Genomic DNA, 15,022 nt, shown 5'->3' with positions numbered 1-15,022 from the left:
CAGCAGGCGAGGAACCCTTTTCAGCCCCAGGCTGGCATTGCTCTTGGCCTGCCTTGCAAGGGGCACGCCTGCCAGCAGTGCGTGTCACCCAGGACACTTTCACACGCAGGTGTGCACACACCTCCACAGCTGACCACGCCTTCAAGGGAGAGACCAGGATGACATCCTCCAAAGGGCACTGACCTGGGCATCTCCACCCAGCCCTGTATTAAGGCTCTTTTCATGAAGGAGACGCCATCAGGGGCCACGGTGGCTCTGCTGCCTTTGCTCTAGTTCCGCGGTTGGAGACAGAAATGCTGCTGAATACCAGTTGCTGGAAGGGAGAGTTGTAGGAGGGGAGAGCGCTGGAGTGCTTGGGTCCCGCTTTAGGTTTCCCATAATGGGCATCTGGTCAGCCACTGTGAGAGCAGGATGCTGGACTCCCATGGGCCTGATCCAGCAGGCGCTACTGATGTTTTTAGTAGAGTCCAAGGCAGCTTGCTACACTCAACTCTTAAGGCTCCAACAACACACATTTTCCCCAGCAGTCAAACTGCCTCCTCACTGCTTTGCAAATCAAGGCTCAGGGAGAAGTTCTTAGACAGCAGTGCCAGTACCCATCCACATTAAAAGTAAACCAGGGAAGGCTGGCCTGACCTTGGCCGTGTCAGCACTGAAAAACTTGTTCTCTCATTTTGAATTTGCACAGGAGTAAACCAGGAGAGCCTTTTGGTTTGCACATTGACTATCGCCTTAACAAAACACAATTCCCTCCCACCCTGTACCCCCCTCCAATTTGTCCACCTGCTGTCACCAGCCTGTAATTCCAATATCCTGCAGGGACAAGTGGAAAAAGCTATCCTGCAGATACAGCAACATCCTAATAATGAAGAAGAAAAACACACTGCTTGCATTATTCCTGTGTGTTCAATGACTGTTTGCTTTGGGTTATACAGATGATAACATAGCTGAGAAGTCTGATACGGATGGAAGAAGCACAACTGTTCTCTCTCCACCCCCTGCACACACACAAAGTTTCATTTAGGGAGACAAAAAACAATCATGGTAAGAACTGATTTTCAACAGATACCTGAGGGTGCAAAGTGGGACAATGACTTTAGGTGCCTGGGATTAGCCTTCAATCTTAAGGAGGTAGGGATCAAAATGTTTCTCGGATCACACACACATTGCACCCAGGTATTGCTCCTAAGCACCAGGGTTGCAACGCACCTGTAGAGCCAGGTGCAGCCTTTCCCACCTTCACCATATGCAGAATTCAGTTTGGGCTCCACACTTCCCAGAACCAAAGGAAATGCCACAAGGGAGCCTTCTGCAGAGCTGCATTTCCCAACAAGGAAAGAACTGGAGAATTCCACTGTTTCTGTTGAGATGGAGGTGGGGGAAGGCAAGCAGAGACCTGGAAGGTAGTGTGCATCTTGAAAGCTAAATCCATTTCCCCGCTAAAGCATACAAGTTCCTACAGCCATGTAAGGTTTCTTCATACCAACCAGGTGCAAAAACTCTTATTTCTGCCTTTATTGCTGGTAACCCTCCTCCTGCCAAAATGCTTTTCTGCAGACCCGTATACAAATAGTTGAACAGAATCATAGAATTGTGGAGTTGAAAGGGACCCCCACAGGTCATCTAGTCCAACCCCCTGCAATGCAGGAATGCCTAGCTGGTTCCAGGTCTGCTCTTCTTTAAAGTGGCAGAACACCTGCTCGGCATTCAAAGGTCCCTGGTTCAATCCCTGGCAGCGTCACCCTGTTTGAAACCCTGGAGAGCTGCTGCCAGTCAGTGTAGACAATACTGAGCTACATGGACCAAGGGCAGATAAGGCAGCCCTTCCCCCATGTTCCTATGCTTTTGCACCCTTGGAAAATGTAGTGTGCACAACAACAGGGGTGCCATCTGTTTCTGCCATAATCAGTGGGGAGCTGTAAAATGTGCCCCCAGGAAGCCCTTTCAGATCGTATGATGCTACAAAGAGAAAGAAAGAAAGGTGATGCTGAGCTGACGCACATTTCCAAATTCCATCCCCTTCTAACTGCTTCACTCTCCAAAGCCACTGAAGATTTTAAAATCATGGCAGCAGCTGTTACCACGGAAACAAACTGAAGCAATCAATGCTGGAGGATGAGCTGGCAAAGCTGGGAGAGGAGCAGGAGAGTCAGCTCCAAAGAGGCGGGGGGGGGCGCATGGATCTTTCCCTGGGGGCACAAAAAGCACCTTGAGCAGGAGAAAGCAGAGGCTATGACCTTCAAAGAGAAAGGAAATGGCCCCCCGGAGGCTCTTCCTCAGCCAACTCACAGCAGAAAGCTCCCCCCTCCCAGGTATTTCGGGGGGGGGGCACCAGCAACTGACTTTAAAATAAAATGAAACACACAATTGCTAATTGGGCCCATGGCTAGTTTGGTCCCAAACCCACATATGAGCAAAAATAAAATAACTCCGGCTCTTAAAGGTTGGTTCATGCATCTTGTATCAGGTATAGATACCATCATCTTAAAAGATACATTCTCCCAACTCTCACATATTTTTACTTATTTATTTACCGTATTTTTCGCTCTATAACACGCACCTGACCATAACACGCACATCGTTTTTAGAGGAGGAAAACAAGGGGAAAAACATTCTGAATGAAACAGTGGATGTATCATTTTTGTGCTTCATGCTGTGGCCACAGACATGTGATCTGATGGTGAATTTGGGGTGACCCAATGCAAAGATCCTGAGGATCCATGTGGATCCATGCTTTTTAACCATGTTTTTGCACCATTGCAGCCCCAGGCAACAGTGGGTGCGTGATTTTTGGGGGGCAGGCTCTAGCCATGGACATGCTATGTGATCTGATGGTGAATTTGGGGTGACCCAATGCAAAGATCCTGAGGATCCATGTGGATCTATGCTTTGTAACCACGTTTTTGCACCATTGCAGCCCCAGGCAACAGTGGGTGTGTGATTTTGGGGGGGTAGGCTGTAGCCATGGACATGCTATGTGATCTGATGGTGAATTTGGGGTGACTCAATGCAAAGATCCTGAGGATCCATGTGGATCTATGCTTTGTAACCACATTTTAAGTGGGGAGGGAAGGAAAAACAAAGAAGGGAAAAGGAGCATGAGAGGGGTGTGCAGAGAAGCAGCTGGCTAAAAATGCAGGAGAGGAATTTAACGGGAGGGAGGAAAGAAAGGCAAAAGTTTCCCCCCACCCAAGCAACGAAACACAGCAACGAAACAGAGGAGGGTGGGCAGTAAGACCTCGAGGCAGAATGCAGGAAAGCAGCCACTTCCTCTTTTCAGGTTTCCCTTCTCCGTGACTTGCGATTTGATTTTTGTCTAATTTTTTGGCTCCAGGGACCACACATTCGCTCCATAACACGCACAGACATTTCCCCTTCCTTTTTAGGAGAAAAAATCTGCGTGTTATAGAGGGAAAAATACGGTAACTTAATATTTATTTTATTCATTTATTTTATTAATTTCTATACCGCTTTATATTTTAAAGAAAAATCTCAAAGCAGTTTACAACATATTAAATCAATAAAACATAATTAAAGCAATCTGAAGGAAGTCAAATATAGAGTATACAGTCAAAGCAACATAACAGAAAACTAAAATATTATCTTAAAGATTTCAAAATAAAGCATTACAAAGGAGGTCAACTTCAGAATGCATATTTAGCACAGTAGGGCTGGGGGAGTCTGGCCCTGCCCCCTAGGCCAGGTGGAAAGGGCCTTGCAGCCTCCACGCCTCACAGCTTTCTTTAAGAAGCTCAAAGTGGCATACGCAACTTTCTCCCTCTTTTGTCTTCACAACAACCCTGAGAGGCAGGTAAGGCTGAGAAAAGCAGTGACAGGCCCAGTGCGCTTCATGTCCAAGCCGGGCTATGAATCCCAGGCGCCAGTCCCACACTCTAACCTTGCACCACATTGGCTCAATTCTCACAGACATGTTTGCCCTCTACATTTTCTTAAAAAAAGAGCAACTCATATTATATATAAGTGTGTTTTCTCAACCTGCCTTCCAATGGAAGTTATTAGTTGGTCAAACAATTTCTAACCTATTTACAGAATAAGATACTGCAATTCTCCTTATCAGAAGAGATGTAGATTCGCATCAACTTCCCCAACAATTCTGTGTTCTGTTGACCATCCAACAGAGGAAATGGCTTGTAACGCCCACACAAGTTGTAACGCCCCAACTTGTGTCGCTGGGTGGTGGGAAGGTAGGAGTCGTAACCCAGCACCATGCGGAGGCACCAGGTTGCGGGAGGGGGCTCTGCTTTTACAAAAATTAAGTGAGGAGGTGGCGGAGAACCTCAGCAGAGTCCATGGCCCACATTGTCCAGCATCCCATTCTCACAGCAGCCACCCAGAGGCCCACAAGCAAGGCCAGGGCACCCCAGCGCTCTCCCACTTGCAATTCCCTGCAAGGGGTGTTCAGGGGTATGCATGCCTTCTTTAACAGGAGAGGGAGAGGGTAAGAAGACTGGGTGGGGGATCAAGCCAAATGGGGGCCCCTGTAGTCCAGCCACCCAGAGGCCCCCATGGGAAGCCCACCATTAGGACTCTCCCCAATTGCAATTCCCAGTAAGTGGTCTTCAGAGGTATCCTGGCTTCACCAGTGGAGGCAGAACATAGGAAGTGCTTGGCTGTGGGATCCATGCCGTCCAGCCTCCTGTTCTCACCGTGGGCAGCCAGGGGCCTGTGGGATCTGAGCACAAGGCTTCCAGCAACTGGCATTCAGACTGTGGAGGCAGAGGACAGCCCATGTGGCCGATCCTCTTTTAAGGCCCTCCTAGTTGGGGGCCATCACTGCCTCTGGTGGGAGCGAGTTCCACTATGCACCGCACAAGGAAGGCCTTTCTGTCCTGAATCCTCCATCCTCATTGGATGTCCATGAGGAAACGGATCTCACTGACTGCAGGCCATTCTGAGAACAACCGACGCCACACAATCAATAACTCTCCAGAAAAAGCTATCCAAGAATAGACCCTAAGAGTGTTCAGCACCAAGGAATAAAAACATCTTAAGCTCATTGCTGGCAGAGCAGGCAATTAAAAGGTGCTGGAGACGACCTCCACCTTGTGCCCTGGGAGCCCCATTTAAAAATCAAAGGGAAGACACACAGCTGAGGAGGATGCCTTCTGGGTCAGCAGGATGCTACCCTCGCTGCCACTGTGAGCCCCCCCCCCCGGTGTTAAGTAACCACCACCCCTCCAATATTGGTGGGGTTGCCAAGGCAACCAGAAGAACTTCATTCTGCTTTCTCATCATCAATACATAAATTGGGACTGCATGAACTGGTTCCCTTGCTATTCCTTGAGAGCATTTAGAGTCAGCCAGAAAGAGAAAAAGATGCTGACATATTTTTTTGCTTGCTTCACGCAAACCATGGCTGTGTTTTTTCAGTGTGTTTCACCTTTGGGACACAATTCATGTGTGTGCGCGCGCGCGCGTGTGTGTGCATGTGCGTGTGAATGTGATGCTTTTTGGCAAAGCATCATTTCCCCAGCACTTGTCACTATAAAACTATCTCACAAGACGATGGGCCCCATCTGCACTCTAGATGTAAAGTGGTATCGCACCACTTTAAGCAGCCATGGCTTTCCCCAAAGAATCCTGGGAATTGTAGTGTTAAGGGTGGGGAGCATTGTTGGGAGACCCCCTATCCCCCTCACAGAGCTACAGTCCCCTGAGAAGAGGGACTGGCCATTAAACCACACTGAGAATTGAAGTTTTGTGAGACAAATAGTTCTGTTAGGGCCTCTCAGCACCAAACAACAAACTACAGTTCCCAGGATTCTTTGGGGGAAAGGCTATGATAGTTTAAAGTGGCTTGCTAGTGTTTTACATTTACAGTGGGGACACTTTCATATTAGCCCACCACCACCACCAGATTCCTTGAGAGGAGCTCAGAGAAGGAGGAGGAACGTGTTTTCGGGCCACCCAACTCCTTCATCCCAGAGATCATAAAGTGGGCAGGCATGCTCTCTCTCTCTCTCTCTCTCTCTCTCAACTGCAAATTACACGCAAGCAGAGAAACACAATTTATTTGACTAACTCTTGCACAACTTACACCCCAACACAGGAGATACAAGGCAGTCCGGCCTGGAGAACATCACCATCCAAGGTTTGTGACACATTCCCCATGTGCCACAGTTCACATCCCAGCCCAGTTTGCCTTTCACATCCTGGTCCCTCCCTGTGAGGCAGCCTGAATGAAACTCATCTCTGGCACTTACATAACCATCATCACGGTGGCTTGCTGATTAAAAGCCCTATGCAGACTCCAGCTCTCCCAGGCTCACAGGAAGAGGCGCACAGCACCTATGGCTTGGTACATGGCTGGCTGTAGGAGGAGCAGGGAGCATTGTGGCTCAGGGACAGAATGCCTGCCTCACAAGCAAAAGGTCCCAGGTTCAATCCCTGCCTCAGAGCCTGGAGAGCAGCTGCTCCTTGTGTCAGCTGGAAAGGGTGGAGCAGCCCCAAAGACCACCCTGCCCCATGGGAGACCACCATGTTGAGCAGAGGCCAGAAAGAAAAATGGGCCTAGTAGTTGACATGCGCCTCACCTTTGCACAGGAGGTTTCATCCCAGCCATGCCAAAATCTAAGGGCAAATCCACAGTATATATTTAAAGCACATGACTTCCTTGCAAAGTATCCTGGAAAGTGCTGTGTCTCCCCACCCGAGCTACAATTACCAGTACTCTTAACAAACTACAGGTCCCAGAATTCTTTGGGGGAAGTCACTTTTTAAAATGTGCCTTGTGTGGATCTGCACGGAGGTTTCCCAACATGCACTTCTCCATCCAGGCTCCCAGTTGAAGGGGACACATCCCAAAGGATGGTGGGCATGGAGCCGGGCTGGTGAGGGGCACAGCCTGCAAAGAGGGTTGGCCAGGGAGACCTCCTGCAGAGGTTCCCCATCCCTGGCATGGACCGTCCTGAGCCAGATGGACCAGTGGGCTCTCTGGATTCCGATGAGAGGCAGCGGGAGCCCCTGGTCTCTCTAGCCCCCAGCAAGGGCTTTGCTCCAGTCCGTGACAAAAGAAAACACAGGAGAGGCTTTGAAGTGGAGAAGCATCAGGCCTTGGCAAACGAATGCAGTGACCTCTTCTTGTTCATCTTGCCCTTGATGGGTCTGTCAGGACGCAGCAACAGATGATGCCAGAATTCAATTAATGGGCGCATGGGGTCACGCCAGCCAGCCTGCAGCTCCCCTCCCAAGAGCAGCACAAGTGAGTGTGCAGTGAGAGGGAGCTGCAAAGGGGCAGCCCAGTACCAGCCACACACACCTCCCAGGCTGTGGGCTCTGCACAACCCAGAACTAGACTTACATAAGCAGCAACTCTTTTAGCACCACATGGGGAAGATTGGAGGAGCGGGGGGGGGATACAAAATCAGAGCGATCTCAGTTCTGATCCTTGGGGGAGGGGGGAGGAGGAGGATGAAAGGGTCTTGAACCCTTAGGAATGTTCATCGGCTAGGCAGACAGGTCCAGATGTCATGCTGCCAGAGACCTTGAGAAATTCTTCATGTTCCAATAACGCTGAAGGCAACAAAGATAATAAATAAGCTGTCCAGAGGGCAAGCGATGCCCATCTTCCCCAGGACATGTTCCAGACTAGAGAGGAAGGGTTGTCCCCAGATGGGGGAAAGCCACTCTGTGTGTCCTCAGAGACTCCCTTTACCTCTACTATCTCATCTTGCCCCAGGGACTAGTGTCGTCTTAAACTTAAGTCCTGTTGGATCAGGAAGAGATGTCCAGCACCCGACTCTCAGTGGCCAGCCAGATACCTGCGGGAAGCCCCCCATGGGCCCCAGCACCACCTGCAATGCCCAACAACTGGTCGCCTCTCCATGCCACCTCTCATCTGTGCGCCTCCATGGTGACCTTGCTGCCATGGCCTGCCCCAAATAAGGGGAGCATGGGAGACAGGAGCAAGGTCTCTGAGCATGTGAAGACTGCAAAGACCACTATGACAGGGTAACCCTGCACATGCAGGACAAAATGGGGAAGGAGTGACATGCCCCCCCCCCCAAATCTGGAGAGTTTCGCATCCCTTCCTGCATTGCCTCGCTTTCCTTTTTTGAACAAACTGATCTGCTCTTTGGGGTAACAACCCCCCCATGTCCATTTGCAGCTGGCCAGGTCTCTTCTTCCTGAGAGGAGGGAGGAAATCTCCTCGCTCAGTCTAAGGCCCCAAAAAAGGGGGGAAATGGAAACGCTGCTTTACTCTCCCCTGCCCCCCGCCTTGAATAGGATGAGTCAAGCGCATGGAGCTCAAGGCAGGAGACTCTTCAGTCGCACCCCCCAAAAGCCCCAACACCCCCCCCAGCCACGAGCCCTGCCCCCCCTCCGCGGTGCCCCCCTCCCCGCTGCCCCGCGGGGCAAGCAGCGCGCACCCACCTCCTTCTTGGCGCTGCGCAGGAGGCGCTGCCGCGTCTCGGCCTCGGCGGGCAGCAGCAGCAGCGACGAGGGCGTCAAGGCGCGCAGGGCGGCCGCCGAGCCCCCCGACGCCCCCCGGCTGCCGCCTCCGCCGCCCCCCGCCGCGCCCGCCCCCCGCCGGCCCCCGGCCGGAGAGGAGGAGGAGGAGGAGGTCGCCGCCGCCGCCGCCGCCATCGTGCGCTTCCTCCTTCTGCCCGAGCGCAGGGAGCCGCTGGCCGCCGAGGGAGGGCGGGTGGCTGCGCTGCGCTGCGCGGGGCTGGGCTGGGCGAGTCCGACGCGCCGCCCCTCCGAGCTCCGCAGCCGCCTCCGCCTACGGCCTCCGCCGGCCGCCTTCCAGCGGACTAGCCGCTTGGCACCGCGAAGGGGAGGGGCTCCGCTGGCGCCTCCACCCCAGCCAGGAAACACGAAGTGATATGAAATTCGATCATCAATTGCTAAAGCATTTACGTACAGGATATAATGAATGAAATTTTAATATTAGGAAAAGTCCCAGAGACATGGAAAGAGGCATATATAACATTAATTCCAAAACATGATACTGATGTGGCTTCCATAAAAAAATTATAGACCGATTTCATTATTAAATAATGAATATAAATTGTTTGCTAACATAATGGCCAATAGAATGAAAACAGTATTGGAAGAGTACATATACCATGATCAGGCAGGATTTCTTCCAGGTAGACAAATTATGGATAATATAAGATATATTATAGATATTATAGAATACCTGGAAATGAGAAATGAAAAACAAGCAGCATTGATGTTTATAACAAACTTTTAAAAATCCTTCCAGTAACACGTTAGAGACCAACTAAGTTTGTTATTGGTATGAGCTTCTGTGTGCATACCTGCAGAAGTGTGATACCTGTGACACTGAAAAAGCATTTGACAATGTCTCTTGGGAATTTATGAAAAAAAGTACTTGAAGAAATGAATTTCAGAGAAAATTTTAGAAAAGGAATCCAAGCTATATACAGTGGTACCTCAGGTTACATACGCTTCAGCTTACAGACTCTGCTAACCCAGAAATAGTGCTTCAGGTTAAGAACTTTGCTTCAGGGTGAGAACAGAAATTGTGCTCTGGCGGCGCGGCAGCAGCAGGAGGCCCCATTAGCTAAAGTGGTGCTTCAGGTTAAGAACAGTTTCAGGTTAAGTACGGACCTCCGGAACGAATTAAGTACTTAACCCGAGGTACCACTGTATTCAGATCAAAAAGCGAAATTCATTGTCAATCAGGTGGTAACAGAAGAATGTAAAATACAAAAAGGAACAAGACAAGGATGTCTGCTATCACTTTTATTTATTTTAGTCCTGGAAGTCCTGGCGAGAAACATAAGAGCAGATGAAAACATTAAAGGAATTAAAGTAGGGGAAAAGTCATATAAATTGAAAGCCTATGCAGACGATCTGGTAATTACAGTTGAAGATCCCAAAAACACTCTTCTGACAGTGTTAGAAAGAATTCAAGAGTTTGGGCAAGTAGCAGGATTTACATTAAACAAAAGTAAGACCAAGTTATTAGTTAAAAATCTAACAGAAGCAGATAAAAAGGAATTATCTCAAACCATAGAAATAGAAACCCATAAAAAGGTTAAATATTTAGGAATTTGGCTAACAACCAGAAATATCAATATTTATAATTATGAACATGTTGGAATGAGTTAAAAAGGAATCTAGAAATATGGGGCAGAATGAATTTATCATTATTAGGAATAATTGCAGCAATTAAAATGAACACATTGCCAAAAATGTTGTTTTTATTCCAGACAATACTGGTAATAAGCAACACAGTTTGCTTCAAGAAATGGCGAAAAGATATTTCTAAATTTATCTGGAAAGGGAAGAAACCAAGGATAAAACATAAAATATTAACAGATACTAAAGATAGAGGAGGATTCTCCCTTCCAGATTTCAAACTTTATTATGAAGTGAGCTGTGCTACTTGGATCCAGGATTGGATTAAATTAGAAAATACCGATTTACTGGATCTGGAAGGACATAATAATAGATTTGGTTGGCATGTGTACTCATGGTATAATAAAGCAAAAGTACATAAAGCTTTTCATAATCATATAATCAGGAAATCATTGATAAAAGTATGGGGAAAATATAAGGATTTATTAGAACAAAAAACTCTGTGGTGGGTCGCCCCAACAGAAGCAATTTCAATTAAAAAGATAAATATGGAAGGGAAATGGCCGACATATAGAGATTTGCAGATAGAAAGAGAAGGGAAATTAAAACTTAAGGATTATGATGAGATAAGAGAACACATTCATGATTGGCTGCAGCATCGTCAGTTAAATGAAGTTTTTAAAGAAGATAGTAAGAAAGGATTTGGATATATCATATCTAGATTTCAAAGAGAAATTGTAGATGATAATAATAAACTCTTAAAGAAAATGTGTAATTTATTATTAGAATGGGAGACTAAAGATGAAAAGGTCAAATCTGTAACAATTAAATGGGCACAAGATATAGGACACAACATACAAATGGATGATTGGGAAAAATTATGGACTCCATTCTGGATTTGTGGAGGGTTGCCTCCTTAGTCCTTTCTGCTCCTGAAGATATCCCACAAGGCAAAGAAGGTTTAGGATCAGACTTTTTCTTCTCCTAGATGGGCTCCCTTTCCAGGTGGACAAGCCCCATCTGCCCCTCACTTCCCTCCACAACAAAGGCAGAAACTACCTTCCTGACTGTTGGACCTTCTCTTGGTCTCTCTCATCCGATCCATCTGCCAGAGCCTGTCTTTGCATGCAGGGAAGTCCCTAACTTCCCAAGGATTTGAGACCCATCGGCTCTCCTCCCCTGGTTTAGCTGGCCAGTCAAAGCCGTACCCAAGATTGTGGCTGCCGTGGCATGCTAACAGCTTCTAGGAGCCACAGGTGAGAGCCGAAGGGCAGTGGGCGGCGGGTGGGCAGGCGGGGAGGACCAAATGTGGACAAACTGTTGGGATACTGCCAGGGAGACAAAGGCCATCATGCCCCCAAGCTGTCTCCGTTGCGATCCATCGATCTCCCGTAGACACGCAGTATCATTCAGTTAACGACACGAGCTCCAGAAATAGCTTGCCACATTCCAGAGCTGGTGCATGCTGTATCAGCAGAGTTTGCACAGCGAAAGACGCATGCAGGAGAGCATTATTTACAAGTTTATTCAGCGTTGGTCAGAACAAAGAAAACATGACTGCCTGCGTTGATGTCTCAGGCACAGAGAGAAAACGAAAGCAATAGACAAAATATAAACTTCCTGTGAACAGGAAATACGCAGACTCTGTGACTCACAAAGCCTGCTCCCTTTTAAGGTGGAACGGAAATATCCTAACACAAACTACCCCAGAAGGAGCATGATATTTCCCCTACCAGATGTTCTACCCTAACACCTCAATATATAAATGTAATGAATAAAGAAACACATGCTTGGATATGTAATGAATATGCAATAAGCAGTCCTAGTATGGGAAGGCTCCTCCTCTCTCACTGGTAGTTAGAGCTCATTTTTTAGTCCTTTTTGGGGAAGGGCCATCCTGCCCTCTGGGGGGGGGGCTCCTGACTCGCAGCTGCCCTCCTCCCAGAGGGAGCCCTGCTTGCGCTTCCTCATGTAGCTGGAAAAGCACCAGGTACAGGAGAGGCCCCAGGATGAAGGAGATAAAGGCTTCCTTGCCCTTTGCCCACCAAGGCTCTCCCCACCCCCCACTGAAATCTCCACTCCTGTCAATCTTCCTGCACCCCTTGCAGGCAGGTGAACATCAGCTCAGCCCGGCCTGTCACTTCCCATCAAGGTCAGCTTCACAGAGCAACTTCTGAACTGTGGGCAGGAGCCCCAAAGGGAGCTGGGCCTCACCACCTTCCTGGGCTGGCAGCTCAATAACATGCTCCGTGTTGTTTCTCTCCATGTCCCACGCCTCTTTTCCAGGGAAGAAGAAGCTGAGAGCAGCACCAAATGCTGCTTCTGAGGTGGCCAGCTTTCATGCTAAACCCTGCTCCTATGCCTCTCACCAGTAGCTTGATCTACACACATCATCTGGGGGCTTCTAGTGCTCATCTGCCTGCAGTGAAAAGCTTTGCCTGCATATTGAGCTGGTCTTAAAGGCAGAGGAGCAGCCCAGGCAAGGGTCCTCCTGACCATGGCCACGACTTCGACCCCTCCCGGGGGTCAACTTCTTCCAAAGCTTTACATAAGTCACCTTCAGCCTTTTGGTTCCTTCTCCTTCACAGTCTCCTAACAAGGGCAGAAGGTCCCAGGTTCAGTCCTTGACATTTCCCATTGAAGAGGCCAGAGGGCAGACCTGGGAAAGGTCTCTGTCTGAGACTCTAGAGAGCTACTGTCACTACAAAGAGGCATGACTGGCCTAGATGGATAGACATAGCTGTCTCCAAGATTTAAATCCCAACCAAGGGCTTCTTAATTCAGGCTCTATCAATGGGACCTGCAGGCCAAGACATCCAGAGAGTACCAGATTGGCAAAAGCTGCATTCATTTCATATCTGGCGCTCACTAGAGCTCAGCCTGTTTAATCGGCATAGAATTCCAGGGCTCATCACAGAGATATATAAAGTTCTAAGATGAAAGTGGCTCTGAATATACACATCTCAGCGCAACTAGACACACTCCCGAGATTCTAGGATCCAAACACTTTTGTTTAAAGAGGAAAGCTAAGGGAGTTTAAAATTCTACCTCAACTTGAATGGCGTGCAAAATGGAGAATCCTTTGCAGTCTCACTGACATTTTCCACAAAGCCCCACTTTGCCATGGTCTGCCACTGCCACCCAATGCTCACCAGGTGAAGGCGCAACACTGAAACACACACGCTCTCCCTCTTGAAGGGTCGGCACTATACTGAAAAAAGGAGAATTTGGTGGCATGTTGAAATTCTTGACATGGAAATGCCAATGGGAAGAGATGGGGACAGCTTCACCCTTCCAAATTGCAACTCTCCAGCAGTTTCCAAATAATTTCTGTTCAAATGGAGGTGATGCAGGGATTCCTGACGTGGAAGGGACCAGCCTGGGAGGCAACCTTGAGCCTGAGCACATACTGTCTTAGGACGTGACCCCTGCTTGGGTGGCCCATGACAACTGTTTGACAGCGATGTAAAACCTCCATGTCCAGTAACCAGGGGTGTTGCTATGTGACAAAAAGAACTAGGGTGCAGGCCCCTTGGCAAATATGCTCAGATTGCATGTGTGCATATGCAAATTTAGAATCTGAATATCACAGAAGGCAATTTAATCATTGACTGCCTATTGATTTCCCAATGGATCCTGCTCCAAATTGATGGATTTTTTTCTAATAACTCTGATTCACTAGATCATTTCTAGATAAATGGATTTTAAATTAATTTATTTACCTCTGCGTTTCAGAAGCCGGGGGGAGCAGGCAAGAGAAGCAGGTAGGTGTCACTATCTTTTGCAACAGCCTGCTGACTGCATTCATAGGAAAGTTTATTCCATGTTAGGACAATCGAACTAGGACATATCTGAGGAGCTGAAGGACCCTTTAACGGTCCTCCTCCAGCCTCAACAGTTTTTTGTTTGTTTGTTTGTTTAAGTAATCGCCCAGGACGATATCTACCTTTACCTCCCCACCCCTATTTTATGTTGTTATCTCAATGTATATTATGCTATGGCCACACGGCTAATGATTTTCTTTTCTATTTCATGTTCACAATGTTTCTCTAACTGTTAATTTCTGTGCTTTATTTGAGCTTTCACATGACATAAAAGCCACTGCTAGAAATGTTGTGGAATATAGTGCAATCTTAGCAAATGTGTTGTTTGCAAAAGGATTTTTTCCTGGAAGCAAATAACACAGAAGCAAGCACTAACCTTATATTTCACTACGTCTTTGGAAGAGACTTTTATGTGGAATGAAAACTCAGATTATAATACAGACCTGCAAAGCCCTAAATGGCCTCAGCCCTGTATACCTAAAGGAGTGTCTCCACCCCCATTGTTCAACCTGGGCACTGAGGTCCAGCACCGAGGGTCTTCTGGGGTTCCCTCATTGCGAGAAGTGAAGTTACAGGGAACCAGGCAGAGGGCCTTCTCGGTAGTGGCACCCGCCCTGTGGAATGCCCTCCCACCAGATGTCAAAGAAATAAACAACTATCTGACTTTTAGAAGACATCTGAAGGCAGCCCTGTTCAGGGAAGTTTTTAATTGATGAATTATTGTATTTTAATATTTTGTTGGAAGCCAAACAGAGTGGCTGGGTAAACCCAGCCAGATGGGTGGGGTATGAAAAACAAACAAACAAACAGTTCAGGAAATGCCCTGAAAATGTGATAGGTGCTGTGTAAAGGCAGACCTAGACAAACATTTTGTCTGATCTGGCAAAGCATTTGCTTATGTTCTTAGAACAAATGTTGAGCTATGAAGTCTCCATGTTCAGAGGCAGGTCTACCTCCAGAGACCAGATGCTGGAAATTAAGGAACTGGAGAAGACACGTTGCCTGGATGGCCTGCTCAAGGGCTCCTAAGAGGCATCTCTCTGGCGCCTGTTGGGAAAAGAATACTGATTTGGCTGGGGCAGGACCTGTGGCCCAACAGATCTTGTTGAACCCAAGCTTCCATCTGC

The 15,022-nt window shown here is 48.0% G+C and overlaps 1 protein-coding gene and 1 long non-coding RNA gene across 3 annotated transcripts in view; both read right to left on the bottom strand.

Annotated features, from left to right (window-relative positions):
• SGSM1 (small G protein signaling modulator 1) overlaps positions 1 to 8,492 on the bottom strand; it is an 88,198-nt gene extending 79,706 nt beyond the window's left edge. The window contains exon 1 of one of the 2 annotated variants that reach the window (XR_014518420.1): positions 8,395 to 8,492. The gene's annotated coding sequence lies outside the window, so the exon portion shown is untranslated. The remainder of the gene's footprint in view (positions 1 to 8,394) is intronic. The other variant, XM_083470911.1, reaches the window with a different exon arrangement.
• The window catches only part of LOC310691278, a 125,658-nt gene that overhangs the window by 79,706 nt on the left and 30,930 nt on the right, over positions 1 to 15,022 (bottom strand). The window lies entirely within an intron of this gene.

The sequence above is a fragment of the Podarcis liolepis genome (genome assembly GCF_965112155.1).
Source record: "Podarcis liolepis genome assembly, chromosome: 13".
Lineage (NCBI taxonomy): Eukaryota > Metazoa > Chordata > Lepidosauria > Squamata > Lacertidae > Podarcis > Podarcis liolepis.
Note: the sequence above shows the minus strand (reverse complement) of the source record. Positions and strands in the feature narration are given on the sequence as shown.